At 44.1% G+C, this 24,336-nt stretch overlaps 1 long non-coding RNA gene across 5 annotated transcripts; it reads right to left on the bottom strand.

Moving 5' to 3' along the window:
• Positions 1–1,637: 1,637 nt before the first annotated feature.
• LOC104909406 (uncharacterized) lies at positions 1,638–24,292 on the bottom strand. 5 transcript variants are annotated; one of them, XR_014881150.1, is made up of 4 exons: positions 17,238–24,292; positions 16,335–16,402; positions 6,340–9,603; positions 1,638–5,334 (listed from the first exon to the last, which is right to left on the bottom strand). It is a non-coding gene; the product is annotated as an uncharacterized LOC104909406 (long non-coding RNA). The 5 variants fall into 5 exon arrangements; XR_014881148.1 differs by having other exon boundaries at positions 6,340–9,235; positions 9,524–9,603; positions 16,335–24,291; XR_014881149.1 differs by having other exon boundaries at positions 6,340–8,942; positions 9,524–9,603; positions 16,335–24,291.
• Positions 24,293–24,336: the final 44 nt, after the last annotated feature.

Below are 24,336 nucleotides of genomic sequence, written 5' to 3'. Positions count from 1 at the left end.
TTTGTGAGGAAACGAAACTGAACTTTCTGTCTCTGAGAGCCAAGGGGGGGAAATGTGAGGAAATGTGGCTCCTTCCCAAACTGCTGTAGTTGTGAGTTAGAATCTTTACTCGTGCTAATTACTGAAGTAAAACCAATAAAATGAGCAGAACTGCCTTGCTGAGGGCATCACGGGGTCCAAAGGCACCCTTAAAATGAGATCTTCAGTTTGTAAGTCAGCAAAGGACAGGCTGGTGTGAAGCGAAGCAGTTAGCAGCCCCAGGGTCCCTGATCGGAGTTCATGTCTGAGAGCATCCAGTGTTTGGTGCTTTATCTGTTTGTCTGCATGGGCTTCGTATGAAGCCACTCGCACCTCAACAACTACAGCAAGAAGTTGCCCGTGAGGTCCCTGTGTTAGAGAGCTGTGGGAACACTCCTTTCTTTAAGCACTTCTTGGAATATTCATAGCGGCACAGAAATACATAGTGAATCTATCATTGAACTGTCTAATGAGAAGTTGTTTATGCTACAGGAATTCATAGAATCACAGAATTATGGAGTCACAAGGTTGGGAAAAGACCTCCAAGATCATCCAGTCCAACTGTCCACCTACCCCCCGTATTTTCCCACTAAACCATAACCCTTAGTACAACATCTCAATGTTTCTTGAACACCTCCAGGGACGGTGACTCCACCACCTCCCTGGGCAGCCCATTCCAGCACCTGACCACACTTTCAGAAAAAAAAAATTTCCTAATACCAAACTTGAACCTCCCCTGGCACAACTCAAGGCCATTCCCTCCCGTCCTATTGCTGTTACCAGGGAGAAGAGGCCAACCAACCCCAACCTCAACACAACCTCCTTTCAAGGAGTTGTAGGAAGCAGTAAGGTCTTCCTTGAGCCTCCTTCAGACAGAACAGTCCCAATTTCCTCAGCTGCTCCCCCATAAGACTTCTGCTTCAGACCTCTCACCAGCTTTGTTACCTGTCTCTGGGCAGAGCTGTTATACCAACAGTATGCCTAATGTGTGGATTTATCTTTTCACAGAATCACAGAGTCACCAAGGTTGGAAAAGACCTTCAAGATCATCCAGTCCAACCATCCATCTATCACCAATAGTACTCACTAAACCACGTCACTCAACACAAAATCCAAACATTCCTGCAAAAGCATTCACCATACATTGTGTATATGAAACTGCCTCCCAAAAGCAAAGCTATCCCACCAGCTTTGCTGAAATCACTATTTAGAAATGCTTCTGGGACAAATATGTGCCACCTCTGCTCATCTCATTTGGCATAGCTGTCAGTCAGTCTTTTTTTGTGCAGATGTGGCTGGAGCTTTTGCTGGTATGAAGCTCATCAAAAAGCCTCAGGAGTAGACCTAGTAGTGGCACACTTGAGAATCACCAGTAACCGATAACTAAGGAAATCTTTCAGGATAGTTGTGATATAATGTGCTACATGAGAAAATTTGTCAAAGTAAGAAGCCATTCAAGAATTTAGTATTTTCCAAAACCTCTACAGTTTTGCTTCTCCTTGAGTTGGTGCTTGAACTGGATTTTTGGGAAGTCTAATAAAATTCCTTTAAACTATTTTCTGACTAGAAAACAACAAAACAGAAACATAAACAATCTCTGGGCACCCAGAAATGGCCTTGCGACTTTTATTCTTGTGTAGTAAAATCAATCAATAAATCAATGACATTTTTTGCTTTTAGAAAACAAAAACACAGATACTACAAGAGACAAACACTGTAGGTTTTTAAACATCGGTTTAATTACATGCAAATTACTCCACTGTACATGAGCTCAAGTCCTTTGTTCTCCAGCCCAGATTCACTTAAGGAAGCAGACAGTGCTTCCCTGTGGTTCCTCCCAAAGGGGGAAATACTCTCCCTTCAAGTCTCCAAAGCAGCTCTGCTGTCATAAGCGTTATTCTTCAGTCCTTCGTCTGCACAACTGTCTCAACTAGAAAGTTTGCCAGTGCTACAGGGGAAGAGCTGGTCAAGCCTCTTAGAGATGGGACCAAAGTTAGATCAGTACAATATACCGCTTCTATCAAAACTGAAGAGGATGTTTCTCTTGAAACTGCGTCTTAAGGTTTTTGCCTTGCTGAATGTTGTTCTAGTCCTGGCATTGCTAAGTCAGCAAAACTGTAAATATAAGCCACGCCTCTGAGTCCTGCAGTGGGAGCACTTGTTGTCCAGGTTAAGTAGGACTCATAGTGCTTCTCACACTTCTATTCACATTTAGAGTTGTACCTTGATGACCTCTCTCAAATAACCACAAGCTTTTTATAGCTGGATTATCTCCTATTTAGAGCTAAGCACCCGGGTTACTCTGAATGCGGAGAGCCTGGTTTTGTTTGTAAGGTCAAACCGTAGGAAACACTGGAAATGCAAACTCTGGAAAACCCCCAGAAAATTCAGTTTATTCTCCCAGTGTTGGTGGTAGGCAAGTAGAGATGCACGGTGAAGGAAACATCTGCTAGCATTTCTGTACATACGAAGTTCAACATGTAACTTTTCCAATACGGTTTGTGTTTCATGGCCTCAGAAATTAAGATAACCTGAATATATTCAGTAACAGATTATTTGATATGCTGATAATTATGAAAAATTCAAACACTGACTTACTGAAAAATATGTTTAATATGTCTAGACAAACCTGCTAGCATGTATCACACTTCAAAGCTTTGCAAGACAGTCCTGACAGCTTGTAATTTCCATAACATTTTCATTGAGGTGGGTTGCAAACAGCAACAAGCCAAGACTGAAGGCTAGAACTAGGTAGGGATATAATAGTTAAATCCACACACGCTTTGGTCAATCTACAGTAAATGCAGTGATATAAAGTGAGATACCTGAAACATTTGGGATAATATTAACAACCCTGCTGCCTGATGTATGTACCTGTCATAAACACTGCGACAGTAGGCCTCTGACTTGAGCTAGCTGGGTACCAGCACGAGCCTGAGACCACAGCAGCTTGCATGGTCAGCAGCAGCCTGAGCAGATGTGAAGAGGGTGCTGAGCTCCCGCAAAGGCTCGTGGAGTCTGTTGAAACACTGGGTTGTCACAGCTGGGTTGTTAGCTGTACCCGAGTTAGTCTGAAAGCTCTTCTTGGGTCTTCGAGAATGAAGGGCTCAAGGCCCAGATATACTTTGCTTTGGCATTTCTGTGTCATCTGCAGCTACCCAGGCAGATATTTATGACTGCTCTGCATTACCTGTGACTGCTGGGTGACATTTTGCTGGGTGAGGTTCTGGGTTGCTACAGAAACTGTCTTTGTAGATCCATCCAATCAAGCAAGGCTGTAGTGACAAGGCTTGCACTTTCAGCAAGAACATAAATAATTCACATTTTTGCTGCCCTGCTCTCCTTGCCTTCCCTACAGACTGAGGGCTCGAGGGAGAGCAGCTGTGATTAGCTGGAACACGCATATCAGAATTAAAGGTGTGTTTACTAAAATATATTTTCAAAACATTTTGATTCAGAGCCCAATATTTTTTTTAGGAGAAGGGCAACGAGCAATACTCTATCAGCAGTTTTTTAGAAAGATAACAGGAGGAGCTCTTCTTCCAACCCAAACTGCTCTTATCGCACTGCATCACACCCACCAGTTACCTCTTGCTGCAGTAAACTGCTGAGGACCAGCTGCTTTCCTGACTGATAGAGCACAGCCACGTGCCAACCGTCAGCTACCCCCCTCAACCCACCCAGCTTCTGCTCTTCTGATCTGGGAGTTCAGCGCTTCCTCCTGCAACAAAAATATCCATTTTTACAGGCAGTTTCAATGAGTTTAGGATAGATGTCAATGAGTAACGGATAGATAATCTGCAGCAGTGTTTGGCAATCTTAGTTTTCATCCACCTTTTGCAATTCAGTCTCAGAGCTTTGTGAATGAATTCCATGCAGTGAGATAGCGTTCAATTTGTGTTTGGCCTTTGCTAAAGTCATGGTACAACCTTTTTGTTATGTTTCAGTGTGGTCTGATAACAAGCACTCTCTGTCGTATGTAATATGTAACCTCTAGATAAGTAATTTTTGGAAGAAGCCCTTTGGCTCTTAGATGTCATTTGTCATCTCAGCGGTCATCTGCATCTGCTGGAAGTTTTGGTTGCTGGGAGCTGCCATGCAAGCGGGCAGCCCCTCCTGTCCTGATCACAGCTGTGTCTAGCTGAGGGATTATCCATGTATTCTGGTGTTTCTGTGCACTGAATCCTTACTGAATGTTGTGAAGTGTGTGTGGGAGACTGTATCTATTTTTCATAGGCCCTCTTTTCAAAATGTTTGTAACCTACCAGCTCTGTGCAGCAAACTATACAGAGCCTGGAATGCTTTTTCTGGTCTCCCTCCCACCAAACATCAACAGCATATGGATCCTCCTCAGGACAGAGACCTGTTCCAGCCACTGGGATCAATGCAGATGCCATTTCTGGCACCAAAAGTGGTGGCAAGGTACGAGCGATGATGGATGGGTATTGTGATCCATTTATTTTTCAGATATTTTGGAAGAAAAAAACAGCTGCCTCACCAGCTCCTCCTCATCCTGTATTTATGCCACTGATGGTTCATGCCTGACTGTTAGCCTGCCATAGAAAGAAAAGTAACTGCAGTGACGAATCCATGGTGGCTGCTACTCCTTTCCTTGTAATCTCCCAAATGCTCGCAAGCAACTTTTTATCTGCTCCAGACTGAAGGAATTGAAGATGACTGGTCATTAACTTGTTACTTCCAGAAGCCAAATCCATGAAAGCCTGCCCTTCACATGGTGTGAAAGCTGCTTGCCTTGTGTAAACCCACTAGAAAAGCTAGAGGTAGTTCATATAACACATCTGCAGCCTGCACAAGTGCTGTTCTCCATGAAGCCCTACTGAATTGCCTATCTTTAATGCTTTTTTCCCTCTCTGAGTATCTTCTTACTCAAACAAGGATTTAAACTGGTTTGAGAAGATCTTTTTTTTCTGATAAATTTATGTTGCTGACGTCTTTGTCACCCACTACAGAAAAAAAATGTACATATATACAGATAAAGGAATTGTAATCACAGAATCACATAATTGCAAAGGTTGGAAGGGATCTCAAGAGGTCATTGAGTCCAACCCCCCTGCTAAAGCACTTATATATACATATATAATGCATATGTTATTTTCTTAGCAAAGTTTAAGATTCTCTTTAATTTAACAGAAGAACACTGCCTATCAGAAAATGCATAGTTTGTCTCTGAGATGCAGAGTAGTTTTCCCTGAAGTCAGCAGATTAGATGGGTGGTGTTTGTTCCTTCTGGCTCTTTGGTTGGATTAAAAGGAACTTCTGTGAAGTTAATTTGATGTTGTTCCTTGGGGTATTTTTCTGGAAAAAAAAAAAAAGTTGTGATTCTTGGCTAAAAATCTGTTCTAATTTGTTTACATACCAAGAAGTGTTGGTATTGAGCAACCTGCTCACATTATTACTTTTTATTCTGAAAAATTTCTGTGGGTGCATGGAACTGTAGAATGACAGAATAAGGGTTGTATGGCTTGGAAGGGTCCTCTGGGGGTCATCTATTCCAACCCCCTTCAATCATTTAGGTTGGAAAAGACCTAAAAAATCATCAAGTCCAACCATCAGCCTCAGCTACTGCATCCTTTCACTGCTCTGTGTCCCTTAATGTCTCTTAAATGACTCCAAGGATGGGGACTCCACCTCTGCTCTGGACAGCCCTTTCCGATGACTGAGCACCCTCTCCATGAAGAAATTCTTCCTGATATCCAACCTAAACCTCCACTGTGCAACTTCAGATCACTCCTGAAGAAGCCCATCTCCCCTAATCCCAGCCTGGACAGGCTCCTTGTGTAAATGAATATAAAAAATAATAAAGACCCACAGTGGGCCAGACTCTGAGGTCACTTACAGCCAAGTAGCCATATAATGCATGGAGAAATGGCAGCATATCCAGCACAGTGTCTCTTGTGGTCTCAAATAGGCTATTCCCTTATTCTTCAAACAGGATTTTCCTGTTGCTGTGTGGGGGCTGGAAGGTTTAACTACAGTCTGACTCTTCCTGCTGCTGTGACTATAATTGGCTCTCAGGAATCTTCGTGGATATTGAGTAAGGAGGCATTACCTGCTGGGTGGAATAGCCTTCCTAGGGAAGCTTTTGTCATCACAAAACAGATAAAGAAGCGATCCCAACCCCCCCCCAGCCCTTTACATTAAAGAATATTTTTTGACTTAAGCCTATTTTGTGTCTCATAAAAAGATTAAAAGAATTAAAGAGGAACCAAGCAACTTGTTTAGTCCATTTAATATTAAGCATATGACACATGGCTTCATCTTTTGCGGGGTCAGAGTAAGCAGAAGGACATCATTACACACCTTTTGTGCTGCTCTTGGCTTCCAAGCCATGTCTTCATCCATCTTCAGAAGATCTCACTGACAATACTGTTATTCAAGAGCATCACAGAAGTCCTGGGCTGATTCCCAAGTGCTTTAACCATCGACCTGACTGAGTTGCTGAGTTTCTAACAGGAAAAAAACTCCAACAGCAGTTTTCCTACATGCTACAGAAGGAAAGGAGCACCCAACTGCCTAATATTCCTGTCTATTCGCAGAGCTGATCTTGTCCAAAAAAAAAAAATGCTTCCAGTAAACGCTATTCAACTTGTTAATCATAAACAACCTGTAAAGCATTAAGGTGTCCTTTTTGCACTGGGAGCATCAGGCAGGCTGGGGTTTGCTATGAGGATCACCATCTGGAGGTGTGCCAAGGGAGGCAGTGCTTTGGGCAGGTTCCTTGTGCTCAGCTCTTGCCTTGGGTAGGGCTTATAGTGCCTGGTGAGTATGGCACAGCGTTACGTACGAATAGACAAGGGGTGAAAGGCATGTCTTGTCATTAACAGCTTCAGTGTTGTGAAAGGAGCCTGAAACTATGCTCGTTCTGAAACGTGCCTTGGGTATTCCATATGTGTGTGTACGTGCTGACCAGCTGCTGGAGTGCAGCGGGACCCAGCAGTAAGCAGGGACATCGGTGGGTTGCCCCAGTAAAATGTATCCAGATAAAAAATGGATCACTGGGACCTGTTTTTTCTTCTTCTTTTCAGCAGAAATTCTTGCTTCCCCTTTTGCTCTTTTTTCACCTCACGCTGCTTCTGCATTAGGAATAAGGAAGCACACACGTAACTACTTTTTCTACCTATGCTATGCATAGCGCTGCAAAACTTACATACAGGCACATGAATAGGGGCAGCAAATAGGCTTTGGACAGGCTTTACACATATTAAATAGGGCTCCATGCTGCAAAATTTACAAAACCACAAGTGTTTAAAGGGGAAAAATCCAACTGGTTAATGTAGCTCAGTGCAGCTTGGCTCTAGTGAGGTGCTTCACAAGTCTTTCTCTGCCTTGCCCTCATATCACTCTTCACTTGTGTACTCAGCTTGTGTAAATAGGAATGATCATGATTGCACCTTGATGTTTCCAGGCCAAAGTTTAGCAATAGATTTACGTTTAAATCGCTATGTTTTGCAATCCAGTCTTGCTTTATAAATGGGCAAATGAATACACTAAGCACTGAGCAGCAGAACACCATTTTCAGCTTTTAACGGAGGAATTCACATTATAATCTCGCATGACAGCTACAGGAAGGCAAATTCATTTTGAAAGTAATAAACATATAATAATATTAGCAGCGTGGTAGTCAGCAGATCTCAAAACACAAAACACTTAACTCCAGAAAGCAGATTTTGACTAGAGCATGCAAGTATTTTTAAGCAGAGAATGCTTTTATTTAAGCAGAACATTAAGTTTATAAATGAATCTTCCAAGGAACATGAAAGATAATAATGAACAGAAATAGATACAGAAAATGAACAGACAGGAATAGAACCTCTGCAGGCTGGGAATGTAGGCTGAGTGGTGGTGGCTGTTTTGCCCTGCAGAAGTTGACTATTGCTCTACATAATTGCCTGCTTGGTCTTGCTTCAAACATAGGTGTTCATTATGGGCAAATGTATTTGGCAATTGTTTATCTTGTATTGATTCATGGAGGTGAATAAAGGTGTGCCAGCACGTCCAAAGGCATGTAACTGATAAACAGCTCCATTCCCAGCAGTGTGAGATGGAAACTCTCCTGGTCCTTGATTCTGGGGATGCTGCAGTCTATGTGCTCACTCTGGAGGCGTACAGAGGAGGCTCAGGATTTCAATCCAGAGCTGCTGTCTGCCTACTGAGCCCATGACCTGGGTTTCAATGTGATGAATTGAAACAGATCTCATGTCCTGGGTATGGATTGCATCCAGACGGAGAGTGTGCAAATGTAAACCTTCCAATTGCTTGCCTAATTTACATTTAATTTCACCAAACTGTTTAAAAAACAAAGCAATGCACTATATTTTATATGATTTCATTGGCAATTTTAGTTAAGTCAACAAATTAAGAGGAAATTAGCCAGTTCCCAAGTTAATGCAGCAGATAACCGTATTACAATATCAATTCTTTTTCTAACCTTATCTTAGAATTTAATGAAGGTCTGGTTTTCTTTTAACCAGGAGAACCCAGCACCTGCTTAGCTAATTGTTTATTGACGTGGTTAACATGTCACTGGGCATTGGTGGCTGTTGGATATTAAGTGTATAGTTTGGTCTCAGTCCAATTCAGTGATGCACGCAGACAATAGCTGCACCTTCAGCTCAGTGCCAGACGGTCATACAGTGCCGGTGCCACAGCTTTGAATCTCACTGTTACTCCACGGTAGCAGTTTGATGTGGTTCTCTGGAAGTGCTTGATGAGGTAACAAAAGGTCTTTTCAGACATTTAATATGCAGATGATGGCTGAATCATCTCCAGCAGCAGTTTGCATACAGCATGTGGTGAAGGACTGGAACAGGTTGCCCAAGGAGGCTGTGGATGCCCCATCCCTGGAGGCATTCAAGGCCAGGCTGGATGTGGCTCTAGGAAGCCTGGTCTGGTTGTTGGCGACCCTGCACATAGCAGGGGGTTGGAACCAGATGATCATTGTGGTCCTTTTCAACCCAGGCCATTCTATCATTCTATGATTCTATGATTTCACTACGAGAAACAGCGTTCAGCCTTTAGCAGCTATAAGAAGCAGGGCTCACCCTCCTCATCTCTGGCTGTGGCTTGGTGACACAATACGTGTGACATTGGATTCTGCTATCAGAGCAGATAATGCACGCACACCCCTCTCTGTCTGGCTTGTCCTCCTGCACCTGCTGCTGTGCCCATCCCAGCACTCTTCTTTTTCCAGGAAACTCTTAAAATAATTTGGGAAGGCAGAGCTCAACTTTCATTGTGTTCTTCGATGGCACTCATTATTAAATACATTTCAAAACTCGATATAGATACCTTAGAAATCACTAAATTGTGGCCCCATCATTACTATTTGTAAAGTGCCTTGAAAGAGGCCACATTTAGAAATGAATTTTGCTAATATTTGCCACCTAACTTTGTACAGATGTCTGCAGTTGTCTTCATTTCAGTGGCATTGTGCAAAGCAGGTTAAGCAAAATCTGATGAACAATCTAGTTCATGAAATACATACGTCCATTTCATACATGAAGACTCCTGTTCATCTGTGCACTGCCACACGCAGTGTGCGAGGCTTCTGCCTTCTGGATGAGACTGCAAATGCAAGACCACCATTAGCATCCATTTGGGTTTATAAAAATAATTAATATTTATTCAGTACAGTATCTCCTCACAACCGTTCTTTTCTTGTCAATTCCAGTCTTCTCAACCTAGCCATCAGCTTTTTAAATGCACTCTCTGTTTTCCTCTTTGTGTGTGAGGGGCTGTTCTGGCTCGGGAAGACATGAGCTCGAGTACCTCTGCAGTAAAGAAAGGCTGAGGGAGCTGAGCTTGTTCAGCTTGGAGAAGAGAAGGCTCCAGGGAGATCTCCTTGCGGCCCTTCAGTACTTAAAGGGAACTAATAAGCAGGAGTGAAATCAACTTTTTTGCATGGGTAGATAGAGACAGGACAAAGGGGATGGTTTTAAACTGAAAGAGGGGAGATTTAGACTGGATGTTGTGGAAATATTTTACTGAGAGGGCAGTGAGGCCCTGGCACTGCTGCCCAGAGAACTGTGGGTGCCCCATCTGTGGAGGTGCTCCAGGCCAGGTTGGATGGGCTCTGGGCAGCCCAGTGTGATGGTGGCAACCAGCCCATGGCAGGGGGTTCATCTGGATGACCTTTGATGTCCCTTCCAACCCAAACCATTCTATGATTCTAACATGTTTCTATGATTAATTTTTGTCGGGGCATTTCAGGGACAAGTGAGAAGAGGAAGATGACAGCATGACAGCTTGCCCTCCAGCTTCACTGCTGCTTTCAGTCAGATCTTGGATTCCTGGGTGCTTGGTTCAACTAAATTTCTGAGAGATACAAGTGCTCTGCATGCTGCTTAGCACAGCTCTAAAATTGATCTTTGTGTGTTAAAAAAATGGCACTTTTTATATACACTTGGGTTTTGCATTGCTGATTTATCTTAGAAGACAGACGTGTCCATCCGAAGCCACCCATGGCCAGTCAGCAGAAGGGTAATGAGTGGTATTTTTGTCTGCTATTGTACCAGTGCATACTTCCTTCCTTCATCTTAGTCTGCAGCATGTGTTGATTCAGTAGAAACCCAAACCCTGTAATAACTACAAAGACTTTAATCATTGCAGTCCCAGCTGGTTGTAGTGCTCGTTTTAGTTCAGCTAAACAAGAGTTTAAACAGCTTGCGAATAGATGTTTTCACTACAGTAAGTTCTCTTCCCCTTGGCTTCTTACAAGATGAAACATCATCATAGCATTGCCGCAAGGCAGAGATGAGACATCTGCAGGAAAAGCAAAGCTTGTGCAGAAAAAACTTGGCTTTTTGAAACAGAAGTAGCCCCTCCTCTGAGCGTGCATTCTCTTCAGACATGTCACAATTTCCATATTGGTAATGTCCATCCCATCCATTCCTTCCTTGCTGATTTTGGCAGAAGGCACATCTGAATCAACTAAGTGGCAACAAATTCCTGCTGTGAGGAAATAAGGTCCCCCTGGGAAAACTGAGTGCTGCCATTGAAATGTTCCACAAGAAAAAGCATCATGTCGCACTCATATTTCTCTTGCCAAAGATTCTGAAAGATTCTGCTTTGACAAGAAACGGGAGCAACCATCATGCTTTACTTTAACCTGTGCTATCCTTTGTAGACAAGGAATACAATTCCCAACTGTGCAGCTCTGAGGAAAGGATTTACATTCTGTTTCCACACACCTCCTCCATTTCATTCTTTAGAGGGTTAGATTGAGGAATAGATAGTTGGACTGGATGACCTTGTAGGCCTCCTTTAACCTTGGTGATTCTGATTCTATGATTCTATTTTATGGCATTCTACAGTGATTCAAAAAAGATTCCAAGAGGCAGAGAAATACAGTACAGCTTCCAGCTGAAGCTACAACTTCTTAGACCCCTGGTGCTTTGCACTATGCAAAGAGAACTGGGTGTCTTGGCATGCAACAAAAAGCAATCTCTTTATTGGGCAAGAAACCAAGTCGATATGAAAAGTGGGAAGCTGCCCATTTTTCCATGTTGAAAAAACTGGGGACAGGAGTGGTTACAGCCATGACACACTTAAGGCACGGAGTTAGGACACACAAACATATCACTGTAAGTCCTATAAAACCAGGAGAGTTTGTGTATGGAATGAAGTCAGTCTTGATAACTACAGATCTGCAGTGCAGTTCTAGGACATGCTTTCTTTACAGTTTGGTTCTATTTAACAATGCAAGAAGCACTGTAATCACGATGAGACTGGAGCATGACCTTCCCACACCTCATCTAGCTATCTACGTGGGTTGGCCATGGTATGGAAAACAAAAGCAAACCAGAGCTTGCCTCCTCTATGGAAAAGATAAAGGCTAAAACACTGATATAATTTAATCTTGCTTTAGGGAATCAAAAACCTGAGCTCACAGTGAATGCAAGCATTCATTCCCCAAATTAAGAACTAGACACGATTTTTTTTTTTTTTTTTTTTTTTTTTTTAGCATTCTATTTTAATTTCAATCAGCAGTGATGGAATTCAAAGCTTTTCCCCAGGAAGGTACAGCAATTCATCCAGAAGTGATGTGTTCAAGTAAAATCTCCTCTCCGCCGCTATCAACCCAAAGTGTAAGATATGGCATATGAGAAAGGCTGTTCAGGGAAGGCTAAAGGTTTAGAGATGAGTCAGTGTTTCATTGCATCACTGCAAACAGGAAGAGACTATTTTATAAATAATGGGTCATTTCCATAACCTGAAAGCCCACATGTACACCAACAGGTCCTTGCAGCCAGGAATCACATGCCAGGTTTTCCATATCATTAACCTCAGTGTTCAGGCAATGGGCACACTTAAAACCCTGCAGGTAGTTCTGTACAGCCTAGGTGGACTGGAAAGCGTGCTGGAAGAGCCACAGCATGCACTGATCCCATGAATACATGCCTGTCTGCAATAATCTCATTTCTAATGACTCTGTTCCTTGAATCCTTTTAATAATTCCCTTGGCATTTATCTGCCTTCAAATAAATCAACCACCCTTTTTGCACTTTGGACACAGTGTTGGAGCTGGTTCAAAAGGCTTCAGCCCTGCAGAAGGCAAGGACACAGATCCTGCTTGTGTGTGTTTGCTGCTACCTGTGTTTTGTGGAATGGAGAGCCAGAAATAATCTGCTGTTCATAGCCATTGCGGAAGATGCCTTGGAAATCTTCAGTCTTGTGCTGGAGTTGATCTCTACTTTGCTCTGTGTCTGCAAACTGATAAGGATGTTACTTACTGTAGCGGATACTATGGCCTCATCTGTGCTATACATCTGGAACAGTTCAAAATGAAGACTGCTGGTCTTCATTTTTGTTTTTGTTTGGCACTTAGAGCACTTTAGACAAGAATTCAGTTTTGAAAACACAGCTCCTGAACTGTAATCACGGATAGAAATTTTTGAGGTTTTGTTCAGATGTGCTCTTTTTTCCTATATGAAAAGCATTACAGTAGGAGACTTCCCAATAGAGCATCCAATACAGAATATGAAATACTCTGTACTAGAACATGATAAAACTTCATTATCACTTACTATTGCTGTTCATTAGGTACTCCAGTCAACAGTTCTCCAGTCAACAACAGCCTAACTTCTAACACTTGTGCAATTGCTCCCATGTGGAATTCTATGGATTTTACAAAAGCTAATGACTATCTGCTAATTATATAAGTAACTGTTGTGGTTTATGCCATCAGCTGTGAAATCAGATCCCATAAAAGATGATAAACTCCTACAGACCTTCAGAGATGAGGCAGGCATTACCCAATGTTAGTAACATCAGCCAGCAGACATGCTGGGTGAGGCTTACTTAAGCTAAATCTGTAGGTATCTTTGAGCTGTCCTAACTTCTGCTCCCTATGTAGTCAGCTGAGAGGAACAGACATCTCAAAAGAGAAATTAGTTTCCCTGTAACACAGCATGAGAATTGAGCCCACTCAGCATTCTATTCTCACATAATTAACTGTCTAGTCGTTAACTGTCAGAAATAGGGCGATTCCACATGAGAATAATTATACATGCACAAATAACATTTGGGATCAGGCTTTGGCTAGCCTGTGTTCTACAAATCTAGATTCTCAAATCAGGATAAGAGGTGCTGGGATGTCCATCGTCCTCTTTCCAGGCTGCAAGTAAAGCTATGGACTGGGCATGTGTTACACGCCTCAAGTCAGGTGATACCCCACTAATTCCATGCACAAATCTAACAGCAGTGTCTTACTTTCAATCCCTAATCAATGCTAGAGTGCTGCCAATTTATTCCATTATTTCTTTCATGCATTTTGGTCCTGAACAGAAGCAGCAACTGGAGCAGCCTCTCTCATGTCAAAACAAGCAGAGACCCACACATCTGACACACATTTTGCAGCCCTGTGTAGTACCTGCATACACTGAAGGTTTCAGAGGTGTGACCTGAGCAGGGGGACCTTGGAAAGGGCTGAGCTCCTCTCCCTGCCTGTTAGCATGATGGGTACTGCGGTTCTGCAGTTGGGGAGCCATGCTGTTTCCTCCCATTGCAGCCACAGCCAGACATTGCTGGCACTGCCAGTGCTACACAGACATCCCCACAAGGGTCTGTGATGGGAGAGAAGATGAGCAGCATTTCTGACTGCTAACATGATCTATTTTCTCTTTGCAGCTCTGTAAGCAAAACAGATAGGCCAGCAAACCAACCCTGTCTGAATACCAACTATGAGAGTGCATGCATTCATTTTATTGAAAACACGTGAATCTGTCTTGAAAATCTGAGCTATTCTTAAAATTGTTACTCTGTTCTAAAGAATTAACAAAACTGATGTGTCTTGGACTTAGGAATGCAAATATTTTTTCTGTGATGCCACAGATTAGGTATAAAAATGAGTATCCCAATAATCACAAACTATTCCAAGAAGATTCAAGAAGTTACATTTTATCTAAAGATGCTTTCCAAGGTAAGTTTTAATAAAATGGCATTGGTAGCAACCTGCATCTGAGTGCATTAAAATACAGAAACACTGTAAAGAACTGAAATTTTTGAATCTCCTCTTTAAAAAATGTTATTAAATAGGCTTCCAAGGGATAATAGCGTTAAGAACACTGTAAAGAAGGGCTGTGTTGGCTGCAAAGTCTTTGCACTATTGCACATCAGTGGAGATTGCTTTGTTTTCAGCAACACTTGGTGTTGTGCCTTCACTTGATACCTTCAACATGGCAACTTCTGTCTGTGAGGTACTTAAGGCACATGACCACAGAGGTCTACTATTCAACCCTGGGTGTTATCAGTTTAGGAACTGGAAGGAGCTACTTAGAGAAGCCATCCAGCACACAGCGTGGTCCTGAGGCGTAAGTGATTTACCCCCTCAAGGTACCACTGCAGGACCCAGATCCTCTGAAGCCTGAGCTCAACAAGTTTCGTGTCTTATGGCCCAATTTTAACAATAGGTAAGTGAAGAAAAGGAAAGAAGGGAAGAAAAAAGAGACTTTTTTTTTAGCAAGGTCTGTTGTGATAAAACAAAGGGAAATGGTTTCAAGCTTGAAGAGGGGAGATTTCGGTTAGATATAAGGAAAAAGTCTTTTACAGTGAGGGTGGTGATGCACTGGAACAGGCTGCCTTGTGATGTGGTTGATGCTCAGTCCCTGGAGACTCTCAAGGCGAGGCTGGATCAGGCCCTGGGCAACCTGATCAAGCTGTGGTGTCCCTGTTCATTGCAGGAGAGTTGGACGAGATGGCCTTTAAAGGACCCTTCCAACTTTAAGGATTAGATGATTCGATATGAATATTTGAGTAACTGCATGAGTACATGCAGCTGTAACATAAAGCATGAAACAAATGCCTAAGAAATGCCACTTATCGGCCTTGGCATAAAAATGATTGTATGAAATAGGTTTTTCTACAGGTTTTTAACCGAAACACCAACTAAAAAGTAAGAAAGGGTCAAACTTTTTTCCCCTCACCACCTCTCTAAAGGACTACTTGAAAAAGAGCAGTGCCGCATTTGTGTTGCAAGCTCAGAGCCTTCCTACTTGGCAAAACATTTCAAAACCCTAATGCAAGATTTCCAGGTTAGGGCTAAGGAAAAACATTTGATCACAACACATCCAATCTTCCTTTTCTTTGCTAGGATGATGAGATGCAACAGCTGGAGGAGTGCAGCCAGCAGTGTCACCAGCTCCAAATGGCCACAAATACGGAATTATGTGAGGGCTCTTGTGCAGAGTGAATACTGTGAAGTGCTGTGTACAGCCAACTGGGAGCTACTACAGGAAAGAACAAATAGAGACAACTGGGGTGTTATCTAGAATGAAATAGTGACAACTCCAAAAGCCTTTCACGGGTGGTGGATGTGAGCAAAGGAACACCTTGTATTTACTACTGTACCACTGCCTGACTGCTGAGGAACAAGTTCCAGGCAGCCGGGGGCAGCCGTCCCACTGTGCCCCACAATGGTAACACTGCCTGGAGGATGTTCATTTAAAGAACTACCTAAGCACTGAGAAAATTCAGCTGCCTGGTGGCTTTGGGAGGAATAAGGCTGGCAAATTGACTGCACCTAAGAGGCAGAACTACCCACTCCAGAATGTATGACTGAGTGTTACAGGAAGGCAAGCATATTCGAAGCCAAGGATCTTGGCTGTTCTGACTTGTGCCTAAATTTACTTCATTTTAATAATGAAGAACTGTAGTGGGAGGTTGGAATATTTGACATACCATCAAACTCATACAAATAAGGCAGCAACCACTCAGAATGAAAGGCAGCAACATTATCCATTCTGGACATCTGCAAAGCTGAGGTGTTGACAGCAACTTGTGAGAGCCCCAACACGTACCTGCTCCTGTCTCCAGGCACGTCACATGCCTTGGTTCTCCTGACAAGGTTAATCCGCAGGCAAAGAACCTTCTCAGGGATGAGAGTTGGAAAGACAGATGGGATTAAAAACTTTTAACAAAGCAGAAACATTCACACAAACTGTATTATCTAGGACACCTCTGAGCTTTCTCAACTGCCATTCCGTTCCAGGGTTCTGTCAGCAGCACATCACACTTCTCTATTTTTCCTTGACTCCCTTGGCTTATTGATTTATATAAAGTGAAAAATTGTGTCAAGAAATAGAGGCAATATATTATACATACATATAGAGGGTAGGATTGGGCCAGTGGTCACCCACTATCCAGGATTTGAGAGGAGCTTTGAGCTGGCAGAGATCTGCAGGAGGGCTAATGGACTTCATTGGGACGAATTCATTAATAACAACACACTGTTCTACATCCCAGGTGAGATGCAGCACCCACCTGGCTGTGCAGCACCCTCCTGCCAATTCACATGAGGACGCATCTGCCTCTTATTTTTCCAGAAAGCTTAACAACAGCAATAATCCCTCTGGGGATTATTTCAGCAGAAATGGCTCCAGTGAAAGCAAAGACTCACAGAGGACATGATTCACCACTGCCAGAATGGAGACAGTAGAACACATCTGCATGGTAAGGACTTCTACTGTGTACTCTTATCAAGGAGCACTGCAAAAACACTGACATGGAAAACATCTATCCTATCTATGAAATGGCTGAGTACCCAATTCTCTCTGTGCAAATCTACCTTGCCATTAAATAGAAAGGGTGTATTTGGCTAGGTGTGCAGGAGTAACATGTAAATCCTTAACTGTAAGAAATTGCATCATACGGTAAATGTGTATCCTCTGTAACAGTTAAACTGTGGGAAACTTGCTCCACACCTTATTCTAGCTCTCATCATTTGCTTGACTACATTTAGCATCACCACTGCTGCTCACAGACATGGTTCTTCAAACCTGCTCAGAAGGCAGCACACAGCAGAACACTCAGCAGTCGTGCATCAGAGACCTAAAGGAGAAAAAACACCATTAACCACCACGCACACAAGGGACGTGTTGCTGCTCCTCCCCTACAAACCAAACCCCATCGTTAGGTGCATGATTTAATGAGATGAAGGCTGCAGCAACCCAAGGACTGACTTTTGCTGTGTGCCCCATCACCAGCTTTTACTATCTTGTTGCAAATGCTCTCAACCACCTCAGTGACCCACTCCAGGTTTTTAGAGAAGTCACACAAACTTCTTACACTTCCAACTTTGGCTAAAGAAAAGCAGGCACAGGGCAGGACGTCTAACAGCCTGTTAATCACCCTGCTGCTGCAGACAGACCTGTTGGCATGCCAGGAACAGTGCAGTGTGGCACAGGAGAGCAAAGGGCAAAAGATAACACTGAGCTCCTTAAATGAGCCATGCCATCCAGTCCGTATAACGCAGCTGCAATCTTGGAATTCAAAGCCTGGGGAATGCATGCCCCAAAAGGCTCTGAGTACAAGATGGCTCTGGGATAGATGAATTCAGAACCAGGGAATGAGACAGCAGCTCTATTTTCAGAGATAATATAGCCAATCTCAAACATCTATGCTAGTTTTGAAATCTCTCTCCTGTACTGAAGCACACCAGAGCTGTTAAGACGTGATTACCCCTTTCACTTGAGCGCCCTAGGGCTCGTGTATGCAAGAGCAAGGTTCAGAACAAATCTGGGTTGTGCAACACAGCAGGTAAAGCGACTGACCCCAGCCTGTCCTTTTTGTACTTTCTGCATGAGCAGATCACGCCGTTCTTTCATGAAATAGTGCAACCCGGGGCCGTGCGAGTAGGCAATGAATTCACAGTAGGAAGCAGCCTGGGGAAGCCTGACCTATGTGGACTGAAGCCAGACACAAATGTTAGTGCTTACTAGCATTCCAGTAAATTATATCCTTAGTATGCTGTATGTAAATAACTTGACAGAATAGAGCAAGTGAAACCATGGGAATGGAAGCTTGGCCAGCAGCTTGTGCTATTTACTGTCACTGTGTTTTCCAGGAAGAGGCATTTACAGAGAAATGGTAAAAACAAACACAAAATAGGTGGGTTTGTGATGAGGCAGGAAGAGAGCCAAATGACAAAATACTGAAATAATTTGGGAAAATCCAACAGGGAGCTGTTGGAGAGAGTCCAGAGGAGGGCCACAAAGATAATCAGGGCTGGAGCACCTCCCCTATGAAGACAGGCTGAGGGAGCTGGGCTTGTTCAGCCTGGAGAAAAGAAGGCTGTGGGGTGACCTCATTGCAGCCTTTCAGTACCTGAAAGGAGCCTACAAACAGGAGGGGAAACCCTTTGAAAGCGTTGACAACTGCAGGACAAAGGGAAATGGTTTTAAATTGAAGATGATTTCGGTTGGATATCAGGGAAGTTCTTTACTATGAGACTGGTGAGGTGCTGGAACGAGCTGCCCAGAGAGGTTGTGGATGCCCCGTTCCTGGAGGTGTTCAGGGCCAGGTTGGATGGGACCCTGGGCAATCTGGTCTGGTATTAAATGTGCAGGTTCGTGGCCCTGCCTGTGGCAGGAGGGTTGGGGGTTGGAGCTTCATGATCCTTGAGGTCCCTTCCAACCTGGGCCATTCCACGATTCTGAGATATGAAATTCCCATCAAAAGCAGGAGCAGCAAACTCAGGGGATACCAGCACAGAAAACGCTACCAAGTGACACCTCCTGGCAGCTGGGTGCTTCTTCACATTGCACTGCTACTCACCCAAAAGGAAATGCCTTGTGTGTGTTAATGAATGCTCTGACTGCATTGCTGTTAACGTGCTCACACTGCAAACGTTTGGATTTTCAGATGAATGGCACCAAAACCAATGTGTAACTTCATGCCACTGCATCTGAATAGCCAGAGAACGTGAGCACACTGTTATGCATATTCAGGGACTCCAGCATCAGCAGTTTCCTTGCAGGAACTCCTTACAGCAATGCACGATTTGACACAAATTCCAGCTATCTTACCTATGTTACACATCCACTTTTTCCGCAAACCACACAAGGGACAAAGAACAGCACTGGAAGTTTGCTGTACCTGAAGGGTCACACTGCCTTAATCATACCTTTCAGTTCTCTTTTCTAGAAAGTTATTTTCACTCAGCTTTGGATTTCAGTAGTTTGTGAATCATGAAGGAAAGAACCTCTACTTATCTCCCTTGTTTTTTTTACAAGCATAATTGCCACCGTGCTTAAGGATTAGTCAGCTCATGGACTGTTTGTTTGGCACAGGCACACACACACACGAGTTCCCCAATGAAGTGTGGTACAAACCCAAGTTTAGAGCTTCACCCCAGGTCTACTGACAACCGAGTGGGGCCTGCAGCCAGCAAACCTCAAAACCCAACTTGCTTTGTACAACACACAGCCCTTTGTGCAGCACATATCAACTACAACTGTATCAGTGCATCCCAAGTGTTAACTTGTTCTACTCAGAAGTGCTGAGGTTCTTGCTGGGTACACGAAAGCTGGGATGCAGCCAACCACAGGGCTTCCATCCAGGCCTGGATCCCAGCCAGCTGCGCTGAAGCCTATCTTCAGTGCAGAGCTCCAGTCCCCATAGCTCTGCAGGAGCTGGGTGGGCCAAACAGTACTATTACAAAACATGGTCTCATTTGACCAAGACTAAAGCTGCGTGAGTAGTTCTGGACTGCGTGGCTCTATTTATGGTCTCAAAACATCCTTATTTCAGCTGAGCAGCAAACACTCATCCATTCCCTCTTCTCAGGAAGTTTCTGCCATTGCTAGTTGGGAAAGTGTTTCCCCCCAGCTGCAATCTCCCGGACTCAGACAGCCTGCAATTCTGCCAAGGCCCATCACTGCATCCTGATTAACAAGTATGAAGCTCACTACCCTCATCCCCCCATCCAGTGTCAAAAATAGAAGTAACTTCCTGTTTCACCATTGCCAATGAATCCTCACTTAAATTCATGGAAGTTCCAAGAGAACCTGAGGTTTCCTCTCTATTAAAACTGGTTCCTGTGAGGCCACAACTTGCAGTAGCCTGTGCACCTCCCACCCCATGTTGTGTAACTGCTATTGAACTGCAGAACATGTTCACAACACCTGAAGAGGCTCCTCCTGTGCTGAAAAACAGAATATAAAAAGGTTATTACAGGAATCCTGGGGTCTTCTAAAAATTTAACAATTGCTTCCCCCCAGTTTCATTTACAACACTGAGTTACAGAACCTTTCCATTCTCACCTGTGTTTTCCCAAGTTTTCACACCACAGAGGTTCTTACCTACACCCAGCTGAATCCACACCCTTACCTTGAAGCTGTTACCACTCCACAAAGCATTTCTGTAGATCATCATAGAAGGAAACCATCACAACAGCTTCTCCAATGTCAGGATCAGAGCACTCATTTCAATGCATCTTTACCTGCTTTTTTCACAGGCCCTACAGGCAGCAGTGCCCCAGTGGCTATACAGCTCTCCCCCTTCATCCAAAGGGACTGCAGACAACAAAGAAAGAATTTTAAAAACTTACGTGCCAAGAGAAAAAATTTGACACCTCTACAAGCCATTATGACAACCTTCCCACCCAGCTGACTTGTGTGCTGGCAGTTACACAGGGCCAAAATTAGAACACACAAACTGAGAGAAGGCCAACATCTTAACAGTTCTCTGGGCTCTGCTGACATGGATGGTGACTCCACAAAAACAAAATACCTTAAAACTTATCCAGGAATGTTTTCGCACTCCATCTTGTACATGCACACATTTCTCATGCGGATTGCAGACATGTTTCCAGTACGTTATCCAGTGAAGGCTGAATTTACAACAAAATCTTTCAGTTTCTAATTAGGAGCAAGAATTTACCATGATAAAAGCAAGGAAAGCATACGAACATGTACTAATTGCTTCTTTGCAGAAGGCCAACACATCACACGTTCCTACTCATCCTTGTTCTCTGCACCATCTTCCATGACTTCCAGCCACTTCACTCTCAGGGCAAAGAGTGGTTGCTTACCTGGGTGCACTCAGACCAAATTTATTTTTGCAAAAAGGAAAACTTGTGGTCTCTGCAGCGTAGGATGCTGGTACAGCAAAGCAGACAAATATGACAGCTTAGCAGGCTCAGGACCATACAAATACTTGAAGCAGCTTCCATAAAAATGCATTAAAGCAGAGTATACCCATGTATTTAGAATACAGCAAAGGCAGTCCTTCAGTTCTTCAGTCACTTTGTGTATTTTCATATGGAAAACTGAGACAGTGCTTATTTCTGCAATTATTCTATAACAATTAAGACCTGCTCAGTCAGAAAGTAAGTGGGTGTGAGCATTTCCAGATTACCTAAGTTTGAGAGAATACAGGTTTTAAAATTCCAAGTTCTAAACTGTGTAAAATCTAGCCTGCCAAATATTGGGCACCCCCAAACTCACGAGAGTAAACTGTACAACACAGGAAACTATTTGTCAGACACATCAAGCATTCCGTTCACTACTTTTTCACATCAATTCCCTCCTGAGACATCAGCAGTATCTACACTGTTAGATAAAGAAACACAGTAAGACAGTGAAGTAATTTCATCCGTAAAGCAGGATCCTTGTCTCCTATCCAGAGCAGCAGCATGGAAACAAGGTGGACGAAGGAAGAGAAGGAATCATTGCAGGTGATATCAGTGATACTTAATACATAAAAGCAAAGTATGTAGTTACTATGTCAGCAAATTTATCCTGGACAATTTCATATCCATGTTTTCTGCCATTTGTAGAAAAGACACACACACCCTGTCACACTACTTACCATCAATACTTGGTATCAGCTGCACAAACATAAGCATAAGCTTAGCCTTAAAGTTTAAGGACAGCAACTGTTCTGATATATAATACTATTTTTTTTTCCCCTTCAACAAAGCCAAAAGCATCCACATAGAGGAAAAAAAAAAAAAAAAAAGAGAGTGATGCTTTTAATTCAAAATTCTTCAGATGTGTAAAACTAAACTGGAAATTATAGTAGCAGAAAAGCTTTATATTCTCCTCTTCTGTGATGAACGCAGTAAAATTGGCTAAGGTGGGGTGGGCAGAAGCTACGTGAGGTGTACATGCTCTTCTAAGATGCCTGACCTCCTGTGGGAAGATGGAGAAGGCAAAAAGCTGGCTCAGATCCTTTGACAAGATATGGATTTAAAGAGACAGAATGGCAAGTATTACTACAATACCAACAAATATTTCAAGATGCCAAGGTTTAGGTTTTCTGAATTACTTAACATCTCATGATAGTCCTTCACCATCTGATAGCATGGTGGGGAAGACAGACCACTGCTCCCGTGTTGTTACTGTGAGGCGTGATGCTGAGAAATTCACTGTGCTTACCTCCAGGAGGAGCCAAAATACTTTAGAAAAGAAAATCTTGTAAATTCTTTTTCCTGACCTATACCACTATTGGGCTTTGGCCCATACTTCCAGGGAGCCTATGAAACTCTCCAACTCCTCTCAATGGAGTGTCTTCTTGAAAGAATAAAACACTTTATTTCACAGGAATCAGCTGTAAAGAGAAACAAAGTTATTTAACACCATGCAACACACTGTGTTTCCTCCCATTTTGGAGTAAGGATTATTTCAGCAGTAACCACCTTTTTCCTTAACAGAAATTCACCTCTTGACAAATGGATCACCCGCCATTCCGTGACACAGAGGACCACACAAGCAGCAACGATCCTCAGTGCACAGAACTCTACACACCATTTCCTCAAAGTAGCAACCAGGAAGAGGGTGTGAAGCTGAGACAGCACACAAAGAGGGAGTGCTGATAAAGATTAGCCAGTGTGACGCAGCAAGCACTGCTTAGAAGGCAGGGAAACAAGTCCGCTCAGCCAACTCAAGACTGGCTGAGAGAAGCGTAGAGAAAAGAAGGCTGTGGGGTGACCTCATTGCAGCCTTTCAATACCTAAAGGGAGTCTATAAACAGGAGGGGAATCAACTCTTTGAAAGGGTTGATAACTGCAGGACAAGGGGAAATGGTTTTAAGTTGAAGGAGGGAAGATTTAGGTTGGATGTCAAGGAAGTTCGTTACAGAGAGAGTGGTGAGGTGCTGGAACAGCTGCCCAGAGAGGCTGTGGATGTCCCATCCCTAGAGGTGTTCAAGGCCTGATTGGATGGGGCCCTGGACAGCCTGGTTTAGTATTAAATGGGGAGGTCGGTGGCCCTGCATGTGGCAGGGGGGTTGGAGCTTCATGATCCTTGAGGTCCCTTCCAACCCTGGCCATTCTGTGATTCTGTGAGAGGAACGAACCCCACAGAATGCCTGGGGTTGGAATGGACCCCAAGGATCATCAAGTTCCAACCCCACAGCCACAGCCACGGCAACCACCCTTCGCATTTCATACTAGACCAGGCTATCCAGGGCCCCATCCAACCTGCCCTTGAGGATTATCCCACCTTACCCTCTCCCCGAGCGTGGCTCTATAGATAAACGGAGAACAGCGCGCCGAGCAGCGAGCAAAGCTCCTCCTGCTGGCCAGAGATCGCCCTCAGCAGCCACGCACCCCCAGCTGCACGCACGGCCCAGCGGCCCCACAGGCACTCGCTGCTCCCTTGCAGGCTCTCCCGCCTCAGCCCCGCAGACAGCACGCACGAAGGGCGGGCAGCTCGGCGCCGCACTCCCAGGCGCCGTCCCCAGCAGCCTCCCCTCCCGCCTCAGCGCGGTCCCGGCTCGCACCGCCTCACACGGCCGCGCACCCACCTCTGCGGGCGCCGCTCCCGCCTCGGGACCCCGCTAACCGCGAGCCGACACGGCGCCCTGCCCCTCCGCTTCCAGCCCTCCGCACCATCTCGGAGCGGCCGCCCAGCTCCCCCTTTCCCGACATCTCGCAGCCGCTCCTCCTTGCGCTAAAGCGATCCCGCGCCACCAACATGGCGCCCGCCGCCCGCTCTCCCCTCCCCCTCGGTCGCAACCTAGACGCTGCGCAGCGCGGGGGCCGCCGGGATGCCGAGTGCTTGCGCGTCTTCGCTCCCT

Source organism: Meleagris gallopavo, chromosome 1 (genome assembly GCF_905368555.1).
Source record: "Meleagris gallopavo chromosome 1, MGAL_WU_HG_1.1, whole genome shotgun sequence".
Taxonomy (NCBI): Eukaryota; Metazoa; Chordata; class Aves; order Galliformes; family Phasianidae; genus Meleagris; species Meleagris gallopavo.
The sequence above is the reverse complement of the archived record's forward strand: the minus strand, read 5'-3'. Positions and strand labels throughout refer to the sequence as shown.